We start from the raw sequence: 23,187 nt of genomic DNA, 5'->3' as shown, positions 1-23,187 counted from the left end.
TGCCATCCATCCATTCATCCACCCATCAATCCATCCACTCTGCCATCCGTCCATTGACTCTGTTATCCATTGATCTGTCCTCTCTACCACCCATCAACTTTTACATCCATCAATTCTCTCTGCCATCCATCCAGCCATCCTCTCTGCCAACAATCCATCCACCTAGACACTCTTTCATCCATCCATCCATTCACTCTCTCTCCTATCCTTCCAACATCCACTCTACTATCCATCCAGTCTGCCATCCATCCATCCACTATGCCATCTATCCATTCATCCACTCTGCCGTCCGTCTATCCATTCATTCACCAACTCTGCCATCCATCGATCCACTCTGCCGTACCATTCAGCCATCCATGCCCTCTGCCATTCATCCATCAGACATCCATCCCCCTGCCATCAATCCATCAGACATCCATCCATTCTGCCATCCATCAATCCACTCTGCCATCCATTCATTCATCCTTTCATCCACTCACCCATCTTTCCCTTCACTCTGCCATCCTGGCACCTGTACAACCGTCCCTTTACTCTGCCGTCTTTTCGCCTGTCCATCCATCTATCCAGTTACTCCCACCCATCCCTTTAATCTGCCATCCTTTCACCCATCCATCCACTATACATCCATCTCTTTACTCTGACATCCTTTAACCTATCATCACCTATCCATTTATCCCTTTACTCTGCCATCCTTTCATCTGTTGATCCATTACGCTACCACCGTTCACCTTTTCATCCACCTATCCATTCACTCACTCACTCACTCACCCATTCACCCACCCCTTTACTTTGCCATCCTTTCACCTGTCCAGCCACCTATCACTCACTCATCCTCTCGCCAATCATTCGTCTACGTACTCATTTATCCACCCACTCATTTTTCCATACTTCCTTCTTTTCACCCTTTCTTCAAATAGTCCTTCTTTCTTTTCCTGTTCTACTTACCCAGCTGTCAGTTTTTCCTTGGTCCTGCTTGATCTTCTATTGACCCTGTATTCCAGCGTTAATGATGAGCTTTTGTTTGCCAATTTGCATTCTGAAGAGGCCCATAGAGAACCCACACCCGCTGTTAAAGCAGGGTTCACGACGCCCTTTGTAGACAGTGGTCAAGTGCAATCCATTCTGTTGTTTCCCAGCGCAATGAGAGCTTGTATGGCCAAACCATTTGTGTGTGAAAATGCCTAAAAGCCTCGCAGACGGTGTTCTGGAACATCATTACAGGCAGAAACCCTAAGCTTAGGCTCTCATAGACCCTCAACTCCATAAGAGTAAAGAAAATTATAATTACCTTGAGTCCTGACTAAGCTTTAGATGTGCTAGCCAACACTGAGGTCAAACTTGAACTGCCAAGCATCTTTGAATTCTGTCCTATTATAGTCAGTGATTGGCATTATGTGCCACTCGTGTCCCCACACAGGCGAACATCGTGTTGCTGCTTTGTTTTCATGGATAACGTCAGGAATACACCTGTAGTGTGGCCAAAGATTTTTCGTTAGTATTCCTGCTTGTGCGGGTATTTCAGCGACAACTCCACCCGCGAGCGGGCTGGCTGCACTGTTTCATTAGTAACTTTATATGTTTGGTTCCAAAACATAAGCCTCTTGTTCTTGCAGAATGTCTTCCACGGCGCGCATTTGACACACCGTGAGTGCGCTGTCACCTTGTTTCAGATGAACAAAGGAGATATCGTCCGAGCTATTGTGTAACTGCACTAGTAGCGATTTAGGCATAGGCACTGACTGGAATTTAAAATGGTGTGCCTGGTCACCGAATAATGTGGGATATAGATGAACAGTATCTAAAATCCATTTTAGGGATGCATCGGTCCAAGAGGCCTTGAAATGAATGATGAGCCCCAGGCGAATCACCACCAAAAGTAGAAACGTGTGCTCTAGGAGACAGATCTTGACCTCCCAGTGTGTACAACTGCGCATCAAAGTGCCTAAAATGCTTTATCGAATTGAGACCCCCAATAGACCCAGGACATGTCTTAAGATAGGGCTTTTAATAGAGAGTATGGTAGGAAAACCTTCAAGACGTCTTTACTTGGAGGCAGCTTGTGTTGTCCCCTGCACATTGAAGCGACCCACAGGATACATAATAGGCGCAAAAAACTCACATAATGTAACATTAGGCAATGTTTATACTCTGCGTGGATTCAGACATGGCCCCTCAACCAAAAAGAAAGGAAAGTAATTTAAGAACCTCAGTATTATGAAATCAGGCCATGCCACTTTTGAAGATGGCTTCTCCAACAGGCGGGGATTAAGAGTTAAGATCAAGAGGATGTTTTAAACCCAGTGATCTGACAGAATGAGACAGGAGATGGGATTGATGCGATCTCAAGAATCTCGGACGCCCCTCATTGCTCTTTGCTCTGAAACGTGGTCGACACAAAGCTCTGTGTGAGCCGCCTTCAGTTACCAAGGTTCAGTACCATCCATTACAATCTTGGCTCGCAGAATTGGAAATAATGTGTGAAATATGTGGGTGGGTAAAGGAAGCATCACGGAGGGCGAGAAAATAAACTTCATCACCTGCATCAACTACATCACTCATTAGATGCATCTACGATGCCTCATAAGGTGACAGGGGTGGCTGTTTGACTCACTGGCACTGACTCCATAGAACACTCAGTCTCTTTCCCACGCAACAGATGTTTGTTATTCACTTTTTCCACGTATTCGAGAGCTTTTTGACAGAGTTATGTGCATAGTTATTTGAAAACAGTAAGTTCTGCATATGGCGAACACCAACATAACTGAGTTGATGAGAGGTGAAAGTAATGACTGTTCTCATTGTGCCTCTCCTGAGATGACTATCGGTGAAGTGGACCTTAAGGGGCCGTAGTCATAACCTGGAGGAGGGGCCAAGACAAGGTGAGAGAAGGTGCCCATAGTGCAGGTCGCAGAATGGCGCCAGAGCACAGGAACAAGCCCTCTATCTCCTGTCCAGCTTAGAGGCGGGAAGGGTCAGGCCGAGGAGCAATGCACTGCCAGTGCGACTAAAGCGTGCTTCTAGTTTGGAGGAGCAAGATGGGTGACTTCGGAATGAGCCAATCTTGGGAAGGGACACCTTAAGGATTTTGGGGGCCCTGGGTCAAACGTATTTCGCGCCCCGCCCCTCCCCCCCCCCCCTCCCCAACCCCCACGTTTAGAACAGCTTTGCATTCGTGATCTTATTTTACGGTCTTTCCTGCCCTCTCTGGCCAGATTACTTGGACACCTGTCCAAGATCTAAATGTTTTTTACATTTAATATTCAGGTGTAGTGATAAGTGTTTTCAATATTGTAGGACAGCACCAGCTCACTAATATTACTGCAAATAATCAAAGTCATCAGGGAAAGACTATGCAGGACAGAGCTGGTTCACGGGTGGGAGGGGTTAGTTGGGGGGCTAAAAGGCCGGGGCCCTGGGCCAGAACCCACTTTGACAATGTCTCTAAGCGTCGCTTGTCTATTATAATTATGTAACAAGGTGGGGTTTATGGCCGTGTGGCCCAACTGCTTGGGCTAAAAAACACGGTTCTACTGTAGGAACCAAGGTAAGCAGAGAAACTGAGTCTAGAGATTTACAGAAAGGTTGCAGTCTCTAGAAACATTATGGCTGAGACAAAACTGCATGCCTTCTCAAAAAGCATTTCGGTATGTAAACCACTTCAATTGTGAACCAATAAGATGGCGTACTTGGACTTCTCTTTTTGTAAAAAGGGGGCCCTTTGGTGGAAGCAGCCACAGCGCTTTGGGGCTTAATGCGATCTTTTTTTATTCTGGCCCACTTATACGTCCATATTTACACAACCCAACATGAACAAACGCAAGACCAAGTAACCAAATTACAGACCATTCTCATTCTGCACCTCTCTCTATGGTCCATGCAACAACACATTCCAAGCATCAGCAGAGGCACGCCATGGAACATGCTGATCGAAAAATGACTTCTTCCCTCTATTTCTGGTAACAGTGTCGACTTCAGGCCCCAAAATGCTATTAGTGGCTCACTGTCTGCTGCGGGTTGAAGGACCCCAGTCTGAGGCAGTCGCATGGCCCCCACAATAATCTATTCAAATATAAAGAAAAGCAAACCTGTCTCTGCCACCAAGACTGCAGCATCATGTTCTCAGCTCTGCTTTATGAGGTATTTCCATAATGATATAGTAAATTAGATTTTAATTCTTCTGTGATCGGTGAGGTAACACTTGGGTGCTGCTCGAGTCGAAAATGTAATATATTATCAGGCAGCGGCTTCGACACCACGCGCTGAAGTGTTGTAGCTACAAATGAGACTGGAGTGGGAGGACATCAGTCTTTTTAGATTGGATTCATACGTGTAAACAAAAAAAACTGTTCTAGCTGGCTTCACGGTTGCTGTAGCAGCAATCAAGAATATCCATCTTAACTGGAAAGATGTGTATGCCCCCCAGTGTGCTGCAGTTTACACCGTGCAGCTGCTGGGCCACAGAGATTCATTCCAACCTCGGTGCTGCATCACGTTTCATCCACAGGCTGGTGGCTCAGTCGAGAGTGACTGCCTTCATTCTATTGTGACTGCTGTGCCCCACTGGACTGTTTAACAGATCTGTCCTAACTCTCTATGGGCTGCCACGCTCCCATCTCCCTGAATGAAATTTCTCTCTATCAGTAATACGGTTTCAGGCAAGAAGGAATTCGATATTAAATGGGGTGTACCACTGTCCATTTTGGAAGTGTAAGGACTCCCATTCTGATGAGGTTTTAATTGCATTCGTATAGCTATTACACATTCCGACAATTCGTTTGGGCCCAAAGTGCTTTGGAAATCTCGGCGCACTTTGTGGTTGGTTCTGGGATTCTCATTATACTTTTAGATGTCAGTCATATTCGATAGAGGACGGAAGAGCTGGAGTAGATTAGTATATTATTTACTCATGGAATATACTGAATAATGTAAATAGCTGACTGCCTTTAGTGTTGAGGTGGAAATCACGTAACTGTCCAATTGGTTTGGAGATGTGTTGCACAAAAGTGCAAGGAGTTGTGTCTAATGTGCTGTGTAGGATCTGTGTTTACTGTTGAATGTTGCTGGTGTCCTAGGACAGCTGTTTGTCATATTTCAGATGAGTTGTGTGTATATTATGCTGTGTTTTAAATGTGCCGATTTGCTAACCTGAGGGTCGGTCTGATCCGAAGAATCCAGGACTGAGCTTTCCTGCACATTCCACACGTTACCCTGCAGATCCAGCAAATACTGGACCCAGACATCCTATGCTCCTAGGTAAGACACCGCACATAGATAGCAGAAAGAGGGTCCAGACAACCTGCCTTTTCTAGGATTCTTACCTTACAGACATGGGTTATTATATTTTTTCACTATTTGCATAGTGCCTTCAAATATTACTATGCTGTTCACCTATGGATTAGAAAACAAGCACTTCAGAACAAACCCCACATGTTCTAAGAGTAAGGAAATTTACCACTGTATTGAGGATAGCAGTAGCTCACATACAAATATTGGTTAGACGCAACTGGGTGAGGGTTCCTGACACCACCAACAAATGAATTTAATACTTAGAACGGGCTTTCTAGCATCTGCAATCCCCAAGCAGTGATCCCCTCTTCAATGGGGTTATGCATTTGCCGAAGGTGGAGAAAGAGACTTTTACTCCACTGTCTGGTTCATCTTTTTAGAAGGATTTCTTCCCAGTGGCTCTCTGATCAATATTCTACATCAGGCTTTATTCATTCGCCTTTGTGAGTCCCCATCCCGGGTGGACAGCAACATTTGACTGCATCTGCAACAGGTGGCTGCCTTTAAGGTCTGCACGAACACTCATATCAGCAAGTGGCATAATTTGTCTATAAGTAATAAGTCTTTGATCAGTGCAAAATATCTTGCAGTTGAATAAATCCATTTGTTGGACCACCTTCTTTCCATGGCTGCATTGACACTCCATTATTGTCTCTCACTTCTGAAGTCATAGTTCAGTAGGCGTCCCAGCTCATGTAAAGTCCAGCAGAAAGACTTATCTCTTGCTGTTGGTTCTGTGCGCAATTCAGCACGAGTACCCTCTTTAGCAGTTAACTCAATTGCCCCTTCAGAATGAACACTTAGCTACTGTCAGCCTGGGCCAGAATATAGGCCAATGCATTACATTAAAAGTGCCCACCCACTTAGCTAATAAGATAGGTAAAAGAAGTGGCCCACGTTTGCAAATCAGCCCCGTTTTCAACTGTAAAGACAAGCTGTGTGTATATGTGTTTTGCATGTTATGAGAGTCAGTGATTTGGTTCTTGCTGCAGAAACTGTTTGTAATAATATCAAGAGATTTCAACAGTAGCAACTGTCTCACCAGATCATAAAACTGTCCAACAAACAGCAAAACTAGCATTTGCAATGCAACTGGTCTTGCGTTTGCTCGAGTTAGAGCTATTCACATTGTAAATTCTTAACTGAACTTTTCTTGCCACATAAATTGAAAATGAAAAGTAAAACAGTTGACATAAGTGAGCTGATTCAACACGCCGTAGCCGCCATGAACATGAGCACGAAGAAGAGACACAAAAGAAGACAAAAGTTTGCTAGCAGCCAAACGTATTTGCAAACGTGCAATTATCCATGTAACAGGGTCGATGATCAAGGCGGTAACAAAACTGCCCCAAGGAGGGACAAAGGTGAAGCATTTAACAATGATAGCAAAGGATTTTTGAAAGGCAAGCCCAGGAACGAGTGATAGTGATGAGCATGCTGTAGAAGTGGTTAAAAGCCCACAGATAGATTACAACAGGCCAGAGAGCTTGCACGCTCGACCTAAAAAACAACCCACAGACTGACCTATCATACCAGCCTTTCGAGCACTGCCTGATTATCTTGGAGGCCATCCGGAGCCTGCTGATATCTGATTTCACCCTCCCAGCATGGCACCTCAAATCCTGCTTCTTCACTCCTTTTACTCTCCAGCACGGTAACCCAGCACCTGCCAGTGGCTGCTTTCAAACTCCAGCATTGACAATCCATGCCCTGCAGACAACTGTGTTCACTTTTAGCATTTTCACAAGTCTCCTGTGGTACTCTGCATTCATATTCTGACATGGTAACCCATCATCCACTGTTGGCTGCTTTCACACTCCAACTTGCACACCCAGTCATACTGTGCAGGTCTATACCTTCCACAGTTGTCTACAGTGACATCCATTTAGAGTGACAAAAAAGTTATCTTTCCAGTATCTTCCCCAATATATTTTCACAATACTGAGGGGTATGCTTAGTTGTCGGTTAATATTGTATTGTACTGTAATTGCATTTTCTAGTGCTTACTACCCCTCAAGAGGTGTTGAACCACTTTACAGTGAGTGGTACTCTGCTCCTGATAACTGAGGTTAGTGGTTAGTCCAGTGATTGTTTGTTATGAGGATTAGTAATGTGCTGTCAAGAAATAAATTCCATACATTTACTCCAGTTTCTGTGGTTAAATTAATAGGAGAAAGGTGTGGTACTTAGAGTGTGTTTATGCAAATGGCTGACACAGAATAGGCATTGTTAGGTTGAAGTGGTATGGGTTTGAAAGAAGGAAAGGTTCCATCAAGTGAAATGTGAGTCATTTGCAGAAATACAATCACAGAGATTGAGGTTGATAGGCTTGTGATTGACTGAGAGAATGCAATACCCGTAAAGAGGCAGCATTTTGAGGATCAAAGATAAGAAGAGAGTCACTCAAAAGAAAGGAGACAAATCAATCACAATTTGTAATTCAAGTTCAATGTTCACGCAATGCAGGGTTTTAGGAATACAATGGATCATAGCTTTATGAGATAGCATACAATCTGAGGTTGTAAAGCTGTATAAAGAAACAACATTGCATAGCGCTCTATGTACAGGCCAGATTGCTTAAACATGTGAGTCTGAAGATTATTTAAATGCTTTGAGGCGAAGCCTGTTGTGTGCCAAGCCTAGGGCAGCCTTTGAAACAAAGACTGAAGTATCCCAAGCTTGATAAATACTCCTTCATTGGGAAAAGTTTAATTTCTTAAATTTCCCTCACTATTCTGATATCACTGTGCTAAAAGATCGTTTCACTCACTAAAAATGAGTTATTTGGCACTGGCTGAGAGCATCTCATCAACACAGTTAGATTTGTACTTCCTGCTACCTAATCCCTTTCAAGGTTGTTTCTACAGCAGATCAGGGCGATTTCAGATACAAAAGGAACCTATTGTTAATATCCCAAGTGTGTATTGAGCATGTTTGTGTATGTGGTCTGCATCTCATATGGTCTCTTAGAATAAGTGAGCAAGAGTAATAGAGGCCTGTAAGATTCCCACATAATGTCATTGGCCTAGCCTTGTGCACAGGATGTGAGTAGATATTTTTCTCAGACAGTGGAAGTGTATTGCTGACATTCCTTAGACTTGATGGAAGTGACCTAGACATTGAAATAGAGAACAATGAGACAATGTTGCTTTAGAAATTTAAATCAACCTTTTCTTTTGATCAGAGGAGGTGCTGATAAGCCTACCTGTGGCATTGTCATTTGGTAGATGGTGGGATGAAGGGTGGGGCTGCATTCTCTGCTGTTAAAGGTGAACAGAATACCTGAGGTTAGACCTGCTCTCTATCTTTCTCCTGAACACCTTTCAGTGGCTGATGACAGCCAGGTGGAGAGATCTTGCACCTCTTTGTTTCTCTGTTGTTTGTACTCTGGACCAGAGACTACGGTGCTGTGAGAAACAGCATTCTGCACAAAGGCTATGTCTGGAGAGCAGCTTGGAGAGGATGCTTGAAAGAGGAACCACCCAAAACTGGTTCTGTATATCTAAAATATAAATTCATGTTTTTCTGTACACATTTTGTTTGTATTCATTTTATCCCAGTGAAAGTGATGTCCTTCCAGCAGATTTGAATTAATTTTCTGCATTACATTGTACCCAACTCCACCAATGAGAGAGCTCGGGTTGTTACTGTTCAACTGCTAAATGTTTAAACATGGCTAGGTTTGACATCTTTCAAAAACGACTTTAGTGATATTTTGGTAGAAATATTTACAAGCGTAAAGAAGAAGTGAATGATGCACCCTTCAACAGGAAGTGTGACTCCGTTCTGACTCCAATAAGTCGTGGTCTTCTGGTGTGCTAAGCAATGCACTGTTCTGACCCTTCTGAAATGTCTTACTCTTAAATTCTTTAGGGTAACATTTACACTTAAAGTGGATTGTGCCACAAGCTAGAGTCCCCACAAAATGACATCTTGCTGAATGACACATTTTCTCTACTTTTCGCAGGACTTTCCCCCACCAGCAGCAAGCAGATAGAAACCATGAGTACACCGCCACATGGAGCCACAGTATCAACAATATAGAAGAGTGCAGTGCCACAGCTTTATGTTGTATAAGTGCCTTAATTGTGTGTCAAGTTCTCTTCTATATTGTTGATACTGTAACTGGGGGTGCCCCGTATCCACTGGCTGGAAACCCAATTAGAAAATTGCAAGATTGTTGAGAACTAGAAACAATTCAAATCCTTTGCCATGCAGAAATATTGACTAGCAAATGTGCAAGGGAAGACATCAATTTTGAACAACATGGCATTTGGGCCTAAATTTAAGCGTGGTTAAGAAAATCTAGAAAAACAAACCTCTAAAGATCATAGCAACATCATTTCAAGTAAATTAGTTCTATGTCAATATATACGTGTAAAATCCAGAGTGAATCCATATTTTTCACACTGTTAATAATGCAAAAATAAATAAAATGTACAAAAACTCTTATATACGCGTGGACAGCAACTAATGTTACTAGATCACAGATAATGAGCCTTGAAATACTATTTAAATGTTTTTGGCGGAGGGCTATGAAGCAGTACAGTGGAGTAAGTACAACTGAACAAAGCAAACCACATGTGCAAATTCAGGGCTAGCACATATCACAGATGTAAATATTCACCATAGCTTATTTCCCAAAGCCTTGTGTGGACTCCAGAAAGCAACAATGATACTATCATTCCCTATGTTGTTCAGCTTGTACTCAGTAGTTTGACATAGGAGATAACACTGTAAATAGTCGGAAACCCTGCGCTGTAGTGCTAAGGTTATTTCATTTCACTCTGCAGCATGGCAGCATGTAGCAAACAAATTACCGTACCTCAGCTTAATTCTGATGAAACTACTTTTGGGCCTCCATTGAGATTGTCATTTCACTTGAGGTCCTCCTGTAGTGTCAGAGCCCGTGTCTGCCAAACGGCTTTTGCGTATTTTCTTTACACTATACAGTTAGATCAATTACAAATGGATTTGATATGTTTGTATGCATGTATTTTCAGTATTTTGGCAGTACATTTGCATGCGTGTGTTAAATATTCTGGCCAATCCACCTGCTACTCTTTTTGCACGCAGTTTGGTGTACGCAATAGAGGACTGCAGTCCTTTCAGAGACCCAACTGGAGTGGCTAGCAATCCGAGAAATGCAGTTTCCGACCTGAAAAAGGTGTTGGCCGAGCTGAGCTGTCAAGAAAAGTTAGATTCTACTTTACTGCTAACCTTTGGTGTTTATGGTTTAGAACTGGGTATGTTCTTTCTTTTACTAAAATGATAAGCCTAAAATCTTCTGAACTATGACAAATCCCTTAGTTTCAGCCACGTATCTGCTCCACTGCTGAGATGTGAAGACCAAAAATGAGCCACTACCACCCTTATCTAGAGTTTCGCCTCCAGGCTGATGTGTGATGGCGATTTCATTTTTAAGTGATTTGCACACATATTTCCATCAGTCAGCAGCACGCATACTTATACGTTGTGTGATATTCACTTCAAAGTTGACCATAGCAATGGTCCAGGACCTGCGAGTGGGAATGTCCTGGCTGATTTGCATCATCCCACTACAAGATGTTCAGCTGAAGGTCGTCCAGCAGATTCTATTGTATGCCAGTTGTGGAAAAGAACTAGGGATTTGTTTTCACAACAAGTTGAAACCCAATTGGTTCTCTTCATAGGAATCATGGGGAGTTTCTGTCTCTTCGTAGAAGATATTTTAAACTATGCAGTGCTGAGTTAGTTAGTTGCCCTTTCCAGTTCCCTAAGAAAAGGTTCCCTTACCCAAAGAGTTTGACTCCTGAGCATATTCTCTTCACATAAACTCGGTTGAATCTTTGATTCTACCATTAGAGGCTTTACTTGTTGACCCCTTCTGCCTGACTTCACTCTAACTTTCACTATTTCTCTAGCTTAGCAAATGTGGGGAATTCCAGTCAGGGGAAATTGTGCCTGCTTTGTTTTAATTTAGGACAACTTTAAACAGTTTATATTTGTGTTTGCTATCTTGAATTGATTTGAATAATATTGACTAATGGATTAATGTATTAAATATTGATTTATAACTAATTTAAATGGTTGTAGTGTTCATCTTTGCTAATCTGCTAATAAACCTTCATGGTTTGCATCATTTTTGTGGCACTAAATGTGCTTCATGTTATGCAGATGTAATTGATTTGTTGTGGCACACCTCAGTTTGGGATTAAAGATCCATCCGCTTGAGTGTAGCTTGTAATTGAGATTACATCAGAAATGTACATGGTAAAAATCTGCTGCAACATGTGCCTATCACCTGCTCAAGTGTGGAGAATGCTAGGTAGGTCCTCCCGGGCCACCAGCACCAGTGATGAGTCAGTCTATGATGCAATTCACCCATGGGGTCTTCAGGGCTGGAGCATTGTATGAAGAGCTGTCTCAACATTGCCATAGCCCCACTGCTGCTTTGGTCTCAGATATGCTTATCCGTACCCAGGACCATGATATTTTAGAGTTTAAACAGATATCATTTACGAGCAGAAGACATCTAAGACAATTCCATTTGTAATTCAGTATCTTCTGAAATAACTTTTTGGAGGCAGCAGGCCCATTGTTTGGGGATTTACAGTATTTTTCAAACTACAACCATGGTTCTTAAACTCTTAATGGAGTGGCATTACCTTGAATAATTATATACCTATGTTAACTATGGAAGCACTGTTGCCTTTTGACAAATAATGAACGTTCTACTGCTGCCTCTAGCTCTGCGTATGCAGGGACGTGTGTGAGTAAGAGGCTGGCCGAACAGAGGTTTCTGGTTGGGGTAAGGAAATATAGGGATATTAAGGTATGAAGGACCTAGATTGTGCAGGGCTTTGTATGTGTGTATGAGGAGTTTGAAGAGTGCACATTTTTGAACGGGGATTCAGTGGAGGTCTCTGAGGTATGGGGTGGTGTATGCAGGATGGAAGCCTGAGTGTAAGTTTGGCAACTGTTTTTGGTATAGTCTGAAGTCTTCTGTTCAAGTTGGGTGGCGACATTGACATGAAGTGTATTAGCATAGTGCAGTCTGCTTATGATGACGACCTAGGTGATGGTCGTGGGTGTTGATCAGGAGACATTTGAGGGCGTTTTGAAGATCATGATGGTGTAGAAGGAGGTGTGCCCAACTGCATTGACATGGTTGGTCTTCACAAATTGGTTGTCCACCACTATTCCTGGGTTGTTTGCTTGGGTGGCTGGTCAGGGTCTTGGCCTGAGATCTGATAGCCACCTGGTGGAGTTCCATGGCGAGGTTTCCTTGCCAAAGAGTACCACTTCCATTTTGTCTGTGTTAAGCTTCAAACAATGTATCTATTACCAGTGGATGACTTCAGACGCTGGGTGTTTAGTTGGAGATGTAAAGGATGAGCTAGGTGTTGTCGGCCTAAGAGATAGTGTTGATTCCGTGGGACTGGATGATGCCAGTGAGGGTTGGCATGTAGACTTCGAACTGGGTGGAGTTGAAAAATGATCCTTAGAGAACTCCACAGATAAGGGTGTTCTGGTGTCAGTGAATCTATAATGAACTATTTGAAATGAACCGTAAAACAGTCTTGTCTCAACTGTCTTTCAGATTGAGGAATCTCATACAATTTCGTTCAGTTATGACTGTAGTGGGGCGGAAGTTCTACAGGAAGGGCCTGAAAGGCTTGCCACTGTAAAGCTTGATCCCTGGCACCTCAATGATTGCATCACCTGAGAATTGACAAGAAAATTCCAGATTAGTAGCCAAGAGGTCTGTTTAAAAGAAACGCAGGATCCAATTTGTAAAGCATGAAAAGTTCAACACAAAGAGCATTGAAGCTGGTATGCAGCTAGTATGGAAAGCAGATAAAAGAACTGATGGCAAGGGAAACGTCTCTGAACTTTTCAAATCCCCACTGTGTGTGAATTTTACACTGTGGATCCATTGAAATTTATCCCTTGGCTATACATCCCTGAGTAGATATAATTTCCAAAAGCTATGTGGATCTAGATTAGAATTCATATGACCTTCATGCGATAATAAATGCAACATTTGCCTCTACAGCCCAAGCCGGTGAAAAGGCAACTGAGACTGTATTGTGTGTCAAGAGCAAAGTCTGCCAGCAAGTGAAGTTAATGAATCACATAGGCCAGGTACCAAAACCTAGAATCTAACAATGCATGCCAAAATTCACATCCTGGATCGAATTGTCTTATCCGAGAGTAAAATGTTAAAACCTTGCTGCACAGAGTTTTAAGGGGTTATCAGACATCCAATATCTGGTCACATTCAGGGTGTGAACATTTTTAATCCACGAATCATCACCAAGTGTGCCTCTCGTTTATGTTGTTAAAATCAAACCAAACTGGACCAGTTAACTGAGATCTTCTGTGAGGGAGCATTCCCTTAGTGCTCTGTAACTTGTCTCCCTAAAATGAAATATTTTTTCATGCTGTCATTAGCTCTAGGCTAAGAAGCAGGATGAATTTTACTGCACACATGGATGCCAACAAAAAGTGAATGCAAGACTGAGGCCCTCATTACGACTATAGCAGCCGGTGATAAAGTGGCGGTAATACCGCCAACAGGCTGGTGGTACCTACCGACAAATTATGACCATGGCTGAAAGATCTCCGAAAGACAGCCAATGTAGCACACCGACTGCCAGGGCGGAAACAGGCACCACGGTGGTAGCCGCCTACAGCCAGTCAGAAGACAAAGTTCCACCCACCATCCACCATATTTTTACCCTTCAATCCGCCACCTTTTCCGGAGCGGTACCAACGCCATCAAAAGCCTTGTGGAAACACTGCACAGAATTGAAAGGACTCACCATTGGAGACACAGGGAAGAACCACACCGCCATGGAACCAATAATGGAATCCAATAATATTCTACGTTATGCTCCACCACGAACACCAACACCAGTGAAGACGATGACGGTGAGTACAGCCGCCTGGCACACAATAGAAGGGGGGAGGAAAATGAGAGTGACACACAAACGCACAACACACACAACATACACACAACCAGCTGCACAAGAAAACAATTTGTCCCGTAGATCGGCTGAATAATGCAAGGACATCAGGAATTTACTAAAGTGATTGTAATAAGATCAACACAATTCTAATAATAATTTTGCCAATGCAACAGATATGTACAAATGTACAAAAAAGGGACACTGCCCAGTCCTCAGTTCACAGGGGCCACATGGTCACAGGGCAAAGTCCAAGGCCCCACTTGTTACCTGCATCAATACTGAGAGAACACTGCAGGGGCATCAGTTGGCAAATAGGCAGGCACCTCAGGGGGAGGGTGGGCACCTCAGCCGGATGCAGAAACAAGACCACAGGTTCTGGAGGGGGCAACATGCCCTGTGCTTGGTCCTGGGGAGTGCAAGGCCTCAGTCTTCCGAGTGGGTGTCTTCCCCACTGGTTCTGGAGTGGACAACATGCCCTGTGATTGGTCCTGGGGAGTGCAAGGCCACAGTCTCTGGAGTGGGTGTCTTTCCCACTGGTTCTGGAGGGGACAACATGCCCTGTGCTTGGTCCTGGGGAGTGCAAGGCCACAGTCTCTGGAGTGGGTGTCTTCCCCACTGGTTCTGGAGTGGACAACATGCCCTGTGTTTGGTCCTGGGGAGTGCAAGGCCACAGTCTCTGGAGTGGGTGTCTTTCCCACTGGTTCTGGAGGGGACAACATGCCCTGTGCTTGGTCCTGGGGAGTGCAAGGCCACAGTCTCTGGAGTGGGTGTCTTTCCCACTGGTTCTGGAGGAGGCACCATGCCCTGTGCTTGGTCCTATGGAGTGCAAGGCCACAGTCTCTGGAGTGGGTGTATTTCCCACTGGTTCTGGAGTGGACAGGCCGCACAGCAGCCTATGGAGGCAGGATCACATTGTGTCCGCCGGCAGTGACGGCTGCACTGTGGTGGTGGTAGTGGGAGGTTCCTGCGCAGCCCCTGCGCTCTGCGATGGCTGCACTGTGGCGGTGGTGGTGGTAGTGGGAGGATCCTGCTCAGCCCCTGCGCCCTGCGATGGCTGCACTGTGGTTGTGGTAGTGGGAGGCTTCTGCTCAGCCCCTGTGCCCTGCAATGGCTGCACTGTGGTAGTGGTAGTGGGAGGCTCCTGCTCAGCCCCTGCGCCCTGCAATGGCTGCACTGTGGTGGTAGTGGTGGTAGTGGGAGGATCCTGCTCAGCCCTTGCGCCCTGCAAAGGCTGCACTGTAGTGGTGGTAGTGGGAGGCTCCTGCTCAGCCCCTGCACCCTGCGATGGCTGCACTGTGGTGGTGGTAGTGGGAGGCTCCTGCTCAGACCCTGCACTCACTGAAGGCTGCACAACTACGGTTGGTGGTGGGGGCTCTGTGACAGCTGATGGTGCAGGCTCCTTCTCCTTCTTGCTTGATGGTGCAGGCTCCTTCCTCTTTCTTCTTGCTGGTGCAGGCTCCTTCCCCTTCTTGCTTGCTGGTGCAGGCTCCTTCCCCTTATTGCTTGCTGGTGCAGGCTCCTTCCCCTTTCTGCTGGCTGGTGCAGGGTCCTTCCCCTTTCTGCTGGCTGCTGCAGGCTCCTTCCCCTTTCTGCTGGCTGCTGCAGGCTCCTTCCCCTTCAGTATTTGTGACCTGAAATCCTTTCCACCACGAGTAGGTGTGAATGGAACTGGGCCCGTGGACTGTGTGGCTGAGGTGCTTGGCTCCGTTCTTGATACCGTAGCCATACGTGCAGGACGGGGGAGGGAGGGGTAGGGAAGAGGTCAAAAAGGGATGAGGTCAAATTGGGAAATGAAAACCTTTTAGGGACATTGGGGCGGGCAGAGGGAGAAGTAATGGGAGTCGAAGTTAGGGAGTGGTTGTTGGAGGTGTTTGTCTGCTGGATTTGGGTGCAGGTGCGTGGGCTGTATGCTGTTGTGAGGTGAATGGCTGTTGGGTGTCTGAGTGCTTGCGTTTGTGTAGCTTAGGAGGGGGGATAGACACGGTGGAAGAGGACACAGGGAACACGTGCATGGATGTTGTGGAGGTGTCTGCCAGTGAGGTGTGTGTTCTTCTTGGTGTGCTGATGATGCAGGTAGTGGATGGTGATGTAGTGCATGCAGGTGTGAGGGTGGACGTAACTGGGTGGGAGGTGGAGGAGGAGGAGGAGGGCGAGACAGTGGAAAGAGTGGATGTTGTTGTGTCGGCAACTGGATGGTGTTTGTGTGAGTGCCCGTGGGATGAAATATGGTGCTTGTGTTTGCCTGTGACACTCTTGGGTGTTGTCCTTTGTGCAAGCCCGTCTGGGTGTGTGCTTGGGATGGGTTGGGGTTGAGGAGAATGGGACTGGGAAGTGGAAGTTGGAGAGAGGACGGTAGAAACAGGGACAATGGCTGCTATCAGAGAGGAGGCCAGAGCCTGGATTGATCTCTGTTGGACAGCCAATCCTGTGTGAATGCCCTACAGGAATACGTTAGATTGTTGCATCGGGGCTGCCACCCCCTGGATGGCATTCACAATCGTTGACTGCCCTACATAGATGGATCTCAGGAGGTCAATAGCCTCCTCACTCAGGGCAGCAGGGCTCAGTGAGGCAGGGCCTGAGGAGCCTGGGGCAAAGGAGATGCCCACCGTCCTGGGTGAGAAGGCACAGGAAACTTGGTGAGGGGCTGCTGGGAGGGCAGTGCTGGTACGGGGGTGGCGGCTGTACCTGTAGCTGGGGTGGTCACAGAGGTGTCCGCCACCACCAGGGAGCTCCCATAGGAGTAATCAGAGTCTGTATTGTCCCCTCCAGTCTCCGCAGTGTTGCTCCCCTCGCCTTCCATCCCACTGGTGCCCTCAGCATCGGTGGACTCTGCCTCCGGGGTCCTGTGGGAGGCAGCTCCCTCCATCATCAGTGTCTCTGCTCCTCCACCAGATGATGCTAATGCACATAAGGACAGGATGACAGTACAAGAAAGGGGGGGAGAGAGACAAACGATATACTGGGTCAATGACTGCACCAAAACCGCAGTTGGCGAGCACAGCACCCTCACACACAGGGAACAGGGCTACGCACCCTGCATTGCTCTACCAGTTATATTGCTTGCCACCAAGGCGTGAGGAGGGGCACACGCCACCGACTGCAGCACACCTAAGACCCACCACGCCCTGGCCAGAAGTGGATGCTAACAAGCTAGGTATGCAGTATTTTCCATTCAGACCCCTAGCCAGAGGACCTATGCTGCTATGTCTGGCCTAGGGGCACCCAGGGACACACAAACACCACCCGAATACCAGCCATAATTGGTAATGATAGCCACTGTACTCACCCCCTTGTGGCTGCTGTATTGCCCTTGAGCCCCCATCCAGCTCTGGATAGGCCACCACCAGTATGCGGGCCATCAGGGAGGTCAGGATTCAACGGGCAACCCTTCCTCGTTGGGACGCCATCCCCAGCTGGGCCTCCCCAGTCTTCCTTGCCCAGCGTCTCAGGTCCTCCCACAGTTTGCAACAGTGGGTGCTCTGCCTGCCATAGACCCCCAGGGTCCGCACCTTTTTGGCGATGGCACGCCATATACCTTTCTTTTGATGGGCACTGACCTGCAGAGGCAATACACACAGGAAAACACCATCAGACAAACAGTCCAGCCAGTTAGACATATGGCCCATAATACCCGTTTACAGCACTATTGGGACACACGTAGCCCAGCACTCAATGTGTACCCAGCCAGGGTGACATCCCTCACCCCTTACACGGAACCGTCACACACACTTCCATACATGCATGCCACATGCATGGTGCCCACAGTGTACTCACCTGTTGGTCCGTAGGCCCATACAGCAGTCCGTATTGGGGCAGGATCCCATGCACCAGTCTCTCCAACTTCTCCGAAGTGAAGGCTGGGGCCCTTTCCCCGGTCACACAGGCCATAGTAGGTTCCAGACACAGGTCACATCAGCACATGCAGTGTAGGTCCTCTCCTATTGAAGGTCAGGTAACAAGTGAGGAATCAGATAAAAAATGGCGGCGTAGATTCCCATTGCCCACTGTACCCCATAGGGCCCAAAATTAATCAATGAGGAATTGCACGGCGGTTCCTGACTGCCTCCCACCACGGCGCACAACGTCAGTGGAATTACCTCACTTCCACCTGTCCGTCCACACAGGACAGGCAGACACCATTTCAGTGGGGGGGCAGCCCTACGGAATAATGCTGCGTCACAGGAGAAATAGGCACATACTGGACAAATCACACTGACCCATTACATGTTGACAGAATGCAAACTACTGTTGTGGCTCCACTGTTCAGTTTTTGACAGGCTCCTCACTCTTTTGTCCCATAGATTCCTATCGTTGCAGATGAATAGGAGATGGTGACATACCCCCGTGTACAGACCCCTGGTGGACTTGGCTGCACTGGAGAACAGGCACATAATACTCACCTATAGACTTGACAGGGCCACAATCACAGAGCTGTGTGCCCAATTGGAACCTGACCTGATATCTGCTATCCGTCACCCCACCGGGATCCCCCCTTTTGTGCAAGTGCTATCAGTACTCTATTTCCTGGTAACTGGTTCTTTCCAAGTGACAGTGGGCTTGGCAGCAGGAATGTCACAGCCAATGTTCTCAAACATGCTAACCAGAGTCTTGTCTGCCCTGATCAAACACATGTGCAGCTACATTGCATTTCCCCGGTTGAGGATTTGGCCACTGTGAAGGCCGAGTTGTATGCAATGGGACATATCCGCAATATGATTGGGGCGATTGATGGAACACATATTGCATTTGTCCCCCGCCTACCAAAATGAACAGGTGTTCAGGAATCATAAGAGTTTCCACTTCGTCAATGTGCAGATGGTGTGCTTGGCGACCAGTACATCTCCAACGTCAATGCTAAGTATCCTGAATCAGTGCATGATGCCTTTGTCCTGAGAAATAGCAGCATCCCAAATGTGATGGCCCATCTACAGAGGCACTGGGCGTGGCTAATAGGTGAGCCCTGGTTCCCACCCAGTATATGTTGGTGTGTGGGTATGGTGTGGGCCATATCGGATAGTGTGTGGCTAAAATTGTCCCTCAATAATTGCAGGTGACTCTAGTTATCCAAACATGTCATGGCTGCTGACCTCTGTGAGGAATGCCAGGACAAGGGCAGAAGAACGTTATAATGAGGCACATGGGTGAACCAGAAGGATAATTGATAGAACCTTTGGCCTCCTAAAGACCAGGTTCCAGTGCCTCCATCTAACAGGTGGATCCCTGTGCTACTCACCCAGGAAGGTCTGCCAGATAGTAGTGGCATGCTGCATGTTGCACAACCTGGCCCTCAGACGACATGTACCTTTTCTGCAGGAGGAGGAGACTGGAGATACCCCTGTGGCAGCAGTTGACCCTGTGGACAGTGAGGATGAGGAGCCAGAGGATGAGGATGTGGACAACAGAACATTAGTGATCTCTCAGTACTTCCAATGACACACAGGTAAGACAGTGTAACTTTACATTTCAATGACTTTGGTTGCATTCTGTGTGGCATTGGCATTCTGGTAATTCCCAACTCAGTGCCCACTTACTGTTCCCTCTGGGTATTCATTTTGCAGATGCTGGTGATATGACAAATACTCCTGGTGTGATCACTACAGCCAGCTACAGGACAATAATCTATGCTCATTCTATGTATGGTTCAATTGCAATGGTTGTACAAGTTTCAAACAATACATATTTGATAAACATGACATACTCTTAATCAGTTTTTTTCAAAAGGTGTTTATTGAAGTGCTAACATATAGGGAGAAAGTGCACTGGAATGGGGTGATGATGGAGGAAAGTCCAGGGTATTGCTCCAGTCTTTTCGTAGCACAGGTGCATTGTCCAAAGGGACAAAGGAAGGGGAGCAATGGCAGTTCAAGGTGGACAGGGTGACTGAGTGGGACACCAGGGGAACAATCAGGAGAGTCTAATTTCCTAGCGAGGGTCTTGCCAAGTGTCTCTGGCTTCTGTCTGGATCTCAGGGAACGTTTGTGGGGTGGTTCACGTTCTGCAGGGGAAGGGGTGCTGGTGGCCTGTGAGTCCTGTGGCGGGGCCTCCTTGCCGCTAGCGGCAGCGGAAGTAGAAGACTCTTCAAATGACAGGCTAGTGGCAGGGGCCCGCTGGTGTGAGACTGCCTCCCTCATAATGTTGGCCATGTCTGCTGGCACCCCTGATATGGAGATCAGAGTGTTGTTGATGGCCTGCAAGTCCTCCCTGATCCCCTGGTACTGTCCCTCCTACAGCCACCTGTTCTCCTGCACGTTGTCCAGGATCTGGCCCATCGTGTCTTGGGAATGTTGGTAGGCTCCCAGGATCTCGGAGAGTGCCTCCTGGAGAGTCGGTTCCCTGGGCCTGTCCTCCCCCGGCACTCACACTCCTCCCATTGTCCCTGGTGGCCTGTGCCTCTGTCCCCTGAACCGTGTGCCCACTACCACTGACCCCAGGTTCCTCATTGTCTTGGGTATGATGTGTGGCCCGGGGTCCCTGTATAGGTGGACACACTGCTGACTGACATGCCCTGGGGAGAGAGGTGTGGATACGCGGGGTGGGTGCTGTGGTGGTGTTTCTTGATGGGGGAGGCTCTGTGGTGTTCTGTGACTGAGCTTGGGTAACCAGCTGTCCAGTGGCTCCTTTGTCCAGATCCTGAAGACCAGAGTTACTGTCATCACTGTTGGCCTCTTCAGTTGGGGGACTGGATAGTGCTGGCACCTCCTCTTCGGTGACATTGGCTGGAGTACCTGTGGGGATGTGAATGATGTATTATGGTTAATGTGTATGACAAATTGTACATTCCGGGCTTCCCCTCTATGGTTGGTGTTGGCCTGCCAGCTTTTACTTGTGTATGTTGGTGTATGGTGGGATTGTTAGTCGTCTCTGCTGTGCATGCTTTAGTGAAGAGTGTCCACGCAGGGTGCTGAGGGGTGTCCATGCATTTGTACAGCATGCAGGGCTTGACATTGGGATTAGTGAGATGTGATTGTGCAGTGTGTGGGATGTGGTGGAGTGATGGGAGTGAGGGTGAGGGTATGTGATGGCATGCAGGTAGGGGGGGTGATAATAGTAGAGAGTTGACTTACCAGAGTCCAGTCCTCCTCCGACTCTGGCCAGGCCCTCAGGATGCAGTATTGCCTTGACTTGCTCCTCCCACGCTGTGAGTTGTGAGGGAGGAGGAGGGTCCACCGCCAGTCCTCTGTATAGCGAGCTGGTGTCTTGCTGCTATGGAACGTACCTTCCCCCATAGGTCGTTCCACCTCTTCCTGATGTCATCCCTTGTTCTGGGGTGCTGTCCCACAGCGTTGACCCTGTCCACGATTCTCCATCATAGCTCCATCTTCCTAGCTATAGATATTTGCTGTACCTGTGCTCTAAACAGCTGTGGTTCTACTCTGACAATTTCCTCCACCATGACCCTTAACTCCTCCTCTGTGAAACGAAGGGGGTGTCTTTGTGGTGCCATGGGTGTTATGTGAGGTGTGTTGGGTAATGTTTTGGGGTGTGTGATATTGGGTGCGTGAGGGGTGTATGGGTTCAAGCAGTGTGTGGCTCTAGTTGGCTAGGTGGTCTTGGTGTCAGTTTCTTGCCAATGATTTGTAATCGTAAAGGGTTGTGGGTGGGTGTTTTATAGTGGTGTGGGTGTGGTGTGTGTATGTGTGTCAGGTGTGTGTTGTTTGAATTGTCAAATGTGGTGTTGTTTTGTATGTGAGTGTCCATTGTGAGCGCGGTGGTGTGTACCGCCAATGGTTTACTGCCGTTGAATGTCCGCCGTGGTGATTCATGGGTCATAATGTGGTGGGCGTTGTTCTGCCGCCACTGTAAGTTGGCGGCGTCAGCATGGCGGTAAGCGGCATTTACCGCCAATGTCATAATGAGGGTGTTAGAAATGGTGTCTCTAGTTGGCAGACGGTTTGCACCCTGTCCAAGTAGGGACCCTCACTCTAGTCAGGATAAGGGAGATACCCGCTCAGATAACCCCTGCTCATCACCCCCTTGGTAGCTTGGCATGAGCAGTCAGGCTTATCTCAGAAGCAATGTGTAAACCATTTGCACATAACACACAGTAATAAGTGAAAACACTACAAAAGAACACAACACCAGTTTTAGAAAAATAGCCAATATTTATCTATTTAAAACAAGACCAAATACAATACAAATCCAACATACAGTAAGAAAAATATGAATTCTGCAAGATTTACTCAAAACTACAGTTCCTTGAAGTCGATAGCTCCACCTGGGCTATCACGGCATCATGATCAACACAACCAACAGTTCAGGCCAGCCACGGCGTTGCGGGCCAGCTATGGTGTCGGAGAGAACTGCAAACAGTACCTTGGATTTGCAGGGCGTCAGGATCGTCGAGGTGAGCTCCGGAGAGCAGCGTCACTGACGTCGCATGTCGGTTCTAGAGTCGGTGCAGGAGTGGTCGGGCCCTTGAGGTCACATGCGTTGTGGATCAAACTCCAGGCTGATAAAGTCAGGTGCGCAGGTGTGGATGGCGTCGGGGCTACGGTGCGAAGCGGGCCGATGCGACGTGCGGTGCCCACAGGTCACGGTGTAGGCAGCGGCTCGGTAACGGCCTCCAGCGGCGTCGGTGAGACTAGGGCTGCGGTGTGAAGCGGGGCAGTGCGACGTCCGGTGTCCACAGGTCACGGTGCAGGCAGCGGTTTCGTCAGTGATGAAGCGCTGTCGTCAATAGGCCCAAGCCAGCAGTGCAGGACAGGACGGTGCTTCGTGACCCTCATAAACGGTGTTCACAGGCCACGGTGCAGGTAGGATGCCTGGTGACCATACAGGAGTCAATGGTGCTGGCGTCAGTGGACCGGGGCTGCGGTGCGGGTTGGGACGGTGCTTTGTGTCCCTCACAAGTGGTGTCCACAGGCCACGGTGCAGGCAGTGGCGCCGGTGTCAGCAGGAGCGTCAGCGTCGGGGATGCCCAGGCTGCGGTTTGAACAGGGGATGC

This window comes from Pleurodeles waltl, chromosome 3_1 (genome assembly GCF_031143425.1).
Source record: "Pleurodeles waltl isolate 20211129_DDA chromosome 3_1, aPleWal1.hap1.20221129, whole genome shotgun sequence".
NCBI lineage: Eukaryota > Metazoa > Chordata > Amphibia > Caudata > Salamandridae > Pleurodeles > Pleurodeles waltl.
This window is presented reverse-complemented; position numbering follows the sequence as displayed.